Source organism: Empidonax traillii, unplaced genomic scaffold (assembly GCF_003031625.1).
Source record: "Empidonax traillii isolate 1590-97213 ecotype Southwest subspecies unplaced genomic scaffold, ASM303162v1 scaffold1109:size413625, whole genome shotgun sequence".
NCBI lineage: Eukaryota > Metazoa > Chordata > Aves > Passeriformes > Tyrannidae > Empidonax > Empidonax traillii.
In genome coordinates this window covers 380,757-386,756 of record NW_020956302.1, presented here as the reverse complement: position 1 = coordinate 386,756, position 6,000 = coordinate 380,757, and positions in this window count along the sequence as shown.

The following is a 6,000-nucleotide window of genomic DNA, read 5'->3' as shown; positions in this document are numbered from 1 at the left end:
TGAGAAGACTGAAGAAGGAACAACTGGAACTGACTCTCTGGGAAGGAACAAATAAACAAGAGATAGAACTGGGTCATTTGGATTAAGCATTGGGTCATGCAGCCAGACTAATCTGTGCTTGTCCCAGGGGTAGAGGAGGGTTTTACACTAACCTTGCATTTGCCTGATCTTAGTTCAGCCCCTGGCACAAATCAGAGGTACTGATGAAATGCCTGCAAGCTCAAGGGGAATAGCAGCACATCTGCAACCATGCCTATTTTATCTCAAAAGCAGCTTGGAATCTACACCCGCCAAGACCTCTCTACTTGCCAGAGGAAGCTGTGGGGGCCAGACAAGCAGCCTGGGTAACACACATAAACAAATACCAGAACATTAACTAAACATCAAACCAAGTGAGCATGCCTTGGCTGATGACCTGAGGGACAGCATCGCCCCACTGCCTGGCTACACAGAAAGCCAGGCCTGAGGATAAAGCTGTTCTCCTGAGAAACTCTGAAGAATTTCACTTCAGGAAACATTAGCAAAAACATCCCTTTTAAATCCTGAGAGAGGTTTCAAAGCCACAACTCCACTCTTGCAGTTTTGGGCATAACATGGAAGCTATTGGTCAGCCTGTCTCATAATGTTGCCTTGAGACACACTTCTGCTTCTCTGCCACCTCAAACACGAGATATTACGAGTTACAGTGTGTGGGCAGGAAATGCAGAAGTGTCCCTTGCCTCCATTCTTAACTTACAGTTTCTCCTGAACCAGACCTCTCCTCTTTGGTGTAACTAGGTAGCACCTGGAACAGCTACAGAACCAGTATGGCCAGGAAAGCACACATGCTAGAGCTACACAAATGCAGAAATATGTGCATGTTTTCTGGATTCCTGCTGCTGGCACTCCATAGATTACTTAGAAGTGGTAAACTCTGCCCAAAGATTAAATAACAGACAGCAGTAGGAACTAACATTATGGTTTTTGCATCACTTCTTAACTGATGCTTCAGAAAGATCCTGTGAACTAAACTAGCATTTTGACAATACAGCTGTTGGGTAACACACCCTTCTTTAATGACATGCAGCAGCTCCAGAGAAAAAACAGAAAACCCATATTCCCACAAAAAAACCCCACAAAAGCATTAAGTATCTCCAGTGCAACAGTGAGTTGCATTTACAATCCAAGGCTGGGACAAACTCATTTTGAACCAAAACTTCAAAACAGTCATGAATTAGTAATCTCTAGAGAGTGGCCTCCCTCCTTGGTACCTCTCAGTATTTCCTCATCTCTCCAGCTAGCAGCAATTACATTCCAGATTGCATCAGCTGTGACTACTCTTTAGATGAGGAGATTCTCCTTTGGCTAACCAGGATTATGCTCTGTGTGACCACTAGGACTTCGTTGCTTAAGAAACATCAGCAACCCTAGAAGATTGGAATGGTACAAAAAAATATATGGTCGGGAAGACCTGTGCCAGGATGAAGAATGATTATTATACCAAGTTCTTCTTGGCTCCTTTGTTCCAGGCTTTCAGCCACTATAAATTAAGACTGGCTCTCATGTAGAGGCACTTCTTAATTTGTACCTGATCTCTCCTAGATTTAAGACACAAGAAAAAAAAAAAATCACAAAACAACAACAACAAAGGAACGTTTTGGAAGGAAAGAGGAAGTCTAATAGGCACAATAGTCAAGAGTGTGTGATTTTTTTGGAACTGGTTATTCCCATGAGATGGATGTGACAGCATTAATCCCATAAGTGGCCCAATCAAGCTTCTTCAATTGTCAATTCATGTTTAGTTGCCTCTTCGATGTTTTTAAGTTGACGAAGCAGCCATTCTCTTTCTTTCTTTCTCTGTTTTAGAAGAGGAAATATTATTTAGTTAACTAATGCATTCAGATGCCCCCTGCTTTCAGAAACAAACAACATACGCAGAAGTATTAAGACCTAACTGGATTTTGGGTGAAGTTTTCCATTTGTTTTTAAGATAAGAAGCTTTTACACTCTCAGAGCTGGTGAGTTTTTTTGAGATTTCAACACAACCACGAACAATAGGTTACAACAACCAAACCAGAACAGACTTTGATGATTTCACACGGACAACCTTCAGAATCTAACTCCACTGCCTCCCTATCCTTTCTATGGGCTTTCCACAGGCCCTTTGCTAACAATTAAAATTCCAGGCAACGGAGTTCTTGTGCTCCACAGACAATCAAGACCCTCATAAGCTTTCCCTAGGAAACCCTACACTAATCAAAAGGACTGCACACAAGATGCCATTCGCAATGTCTAGCGTTCTTTATACAAAGCACTACAATTTGGATTAAACGAAGAAAGGAGTAGATTATTAGCTATTGCATAACTGAGTGAAAGCCTTTACCACAAGAGCTTTATCAGTTTTCTTCCTTCTGGTTTTTGCTATTGGTAGATCCTTAATCCCTGGTATTCCAGTAGCAAGCCACGAAGGTCCACTCTTGCCAGTTACTGCAGCCTCCACAGATGCTTCGGTGGTAGCTCGAGTTTCCATGTTTGGTACAACCTGGTCACTTGGCTCTTGATTCGATTCATCAGATGCCAACACAGTGGAAAGCCTCCTTCTAGAAAATGCGAGCTGAGTGCTTTGGCTTTTCTCTTTATTTAATTCTTGCGAGTCAAACGCTGTTGAAAGCCTTTTAGGGGACATATGAGGGAAGAAGGCATCAATGCCTACTGATGTTACTTGAGACAATGATCTACTTGTATTTGATTTTGGCACTGGAGATCCATAAGCTCTCTTACTGGCATCTTGGCTCTTGTCTGGGGCCAGATGACTTGTCAGATCTGTAAGATCTGTGTTTGAAAACTTCGAGTCCACTGGGGTGCTGTGTTTCACCATTTTCTTTTTCAGAGATCTTTTAACATTCAGAAAAGAATCATCTTCCTCTGACATCTTGAACTCAGGTTTATTGCCTGAAGAAAATAAGATTGTGTCATTGCTCACACAGAAAGAGATGCAATGCAAAGTGCTGTTTAACAGTAAGCTGCTAAATCAAACCCAAGGTGTTCCTAAATTCATGCCTACATTCTTGTCTTTACATGGAATTTATCTTTTTGTATAGATAAGTGTTCAACTGTTTGGAAAACAGAACACTAGAAGACAGCTGGTCACACCTACAACGCTCACACCTGTCCCAGTCTTCTACCTGTGAGGCTTCAAGTGTGCTGGAAGTTTTTTCATTAAGCACAACATCATTAAGACAGTGTTTTCATCTTCAGAGTACACAATTAACCTACTTTTGGGGTTGCAGCTGCTAACACTGTATGTAGGTGAAAACTGTTAGATGCCAGAGAGATTATCATAGTGCAGCAAAAACTCAGGTCCTCCTAAGAGATGTACAGAGAATTGCTGGATTCACCCAGCAATTTCTTAGTCCCATGGCTATTTTGTTTCTCTTAATTCCTTAAAGGGGGCTCACAAACCTTCAAGTCTCTCCTACTTACTTGACATTTGGCTTACTTCAGTTGATCTAAGCTTAGATACTAAAAGAGTATGTTTTGTGCAAGTCTATTTTCAACGGGGTTTACAACAATGGCAAGGTTGTTTTTGCTTGTAGCATTTTCCCTGTCCATTTGTAAATCCCCAACAAAAAGGAACTCAACTTCTTACACCTGGAGAAGCCCAAGATAAAAATATCCAGTTTAAAGTGTATATAAGATAAATATCTCAATTCGATGAGCATTTAAGTACTAATAGTAACTCTTGAACTCTTTGGTTTCACGAGATAATTCAGATATTTCATGAAAGTTGATTGCATGAAGCTTGGCAAGGGGGCAGTATATTTTAAATGCCTGTATTCTAAACTGTATATAGATCAAGGCCTTGGTTGTAGTTGGAGGGTCAAGACAACAGAACTATGATGAAGGAGGGCACAGGAGGACAGGGAGATATATCTGCTGAAGTAAAAGGCATTAGTTCTCCATTCCTTGTCAGTGTTTTGCCTCAGTGTAGGGGCTAAGTTTTCTAGGAGAGTTTCACGTGCACTCATGTGCACTTTGTGTTTCTAGCCACAAAGGAGGCAAGAAATAGAATACTGACTCTTCAACACAGCATAAACCAGCTGTTTTATGTTTGGGTTTTTTTGTTTGTTTGGGTTTTTTTCTCTTTTCTCCTTAGAGGAAGGGATACCTGATAATCACTTTTATTTGGATACCCATTTCTCCTCTCACTTCCTAGCAGTGCTATCTTGTGTGACATATTATAAGCAGCACTCAACCTACAGACACTGCCTTTTCCTCTTCTGTTTATACAGATTGACTTTTCTTAGTCTTTATCATAGAAGCTTACTGGCAGTAAGCTTACATGATTAAGCTTAAAGAGGGAATAAGAAGGAGTTTGCAGCCCCCACCCCTCCCCCAAGCTATACATTTTGATGTTTTTCCCTTAATTTTTACAGTTTAGACGGTCACTTTAAAAGTATTTTTTAGTTAAATTAGTTTCTAACCAAAGCTTACAAGGATTAACAATGATTTTTGTATTTCACACTTCTCTGTACTTTTGAGAGATGCATGTATACAAGCAACAGATTTTTTTCTGCTGTGACACCATTACAGACAAAGGAAAGGAGAAGTCTAAAAACAACAAAGAAAGATAAAATATTTAAGAATGCCAGAGTGTACCAGAGAGAATACATTTTGCAAGAAATCTGATAAAATAAAATAGACTTACCAGATCTACCACCTTCTGCCCTCTCTCTTCCTCTGTTTTTCAAGTGATCTGGTTTCAGCTGCTGCTTCTCTTCTTATAGACCTGCTAGTTACCCATCCCAGCCATCCTCAGTAGCACATTTAGCGCTTTTTAGGAGTTTCAGCAGTGGTGCTAAATGAATAAGCTACTGAATAGAAATCTAGAATTAATTAATCACAGGAAAATGGGCTAGCCAAATTATGTACATGCTATGTTTATTGCTATTTAATCTCTGGTGCTTGCTGCCTATTTCAATTAGAAAAATACTCAAGTGGTTAACTGGCTTCACATGGATGCTTAAGGCACACTGGGGTTCTGCTGCAAGATGGATATATAGTGCTGGAGTGTATCTGTTGCCATCCTGATTTTAAGTTCTCACTGCTTTTCTTGCTCAAAAAATAAATGGGAAATTAATGCTGAATTTGCCATGAAAAAGCTCTTCTTTTAGGAAAATAGGTAGTGAGGATAAACTGAAGATTGTTTTACTGCGGTGTGAATTTCACAGCGCTTGCCGCTAACAGCTGATTTTATTTTGAAGCGTGTGTTTTCAAAATATTGGCTCTTAGATTAGAATTGCATTGGTTTGAAAAAGTATGGTTCAGGAGGACTATAACTTTTATCAGCACAAAAGCAGCTGGACTGCATCATCTGTGCCGAATTGCAAGTCAGCTCTGTGGCAGGTGGCAACAAGCAGCTACCTATCACAGTGCTGTAGAGCAAGCACAGGTGTGAGGGAGCATCTGCACAAATATTGGGGTAGTCCCTTTTGACAGCACGTGGCTTGTGGACCTTTAAAATATAAGCTGATCAGACAGACCTAATTTCAGGGCTTTTTGTGGGTGACCTGAGATTGTAGAGTGCATGTGGGGCAGACAGAGGGGCGAAGCGCTGATCTCGCAGGGATTTGAACTTGTGGTTCCAGGGAGTCTGGGCATTTCAAACTTAATCACAAACCACCTTCTCTTGCCACATTAATAGCTGCAGTATGAATAGACAATTGGAGCTACCAGTTCAATATTTAGGAATAACAGTCTGCCAGTATATGGGGAAAGTTGCCAGGTTTAAATTATGCGCCCCCAAGGAACTGAAAGAGAGCTTGAGAAATGGGGGCACTTTACAATCACATGGATTGCACGAGTAAACATCTTGGAAATAAATAGTCTGTCTAGGATAAGCTATTTATTTCCTAAACTCCCAGGGGAGGTTCCTACAGGAATATTTCGAGAACTAAACAAAAACTATTTTGAGATACTTGTGGCTGGACAAAAAAAAAAAAAAAAAAAAGTTCTCAGTCC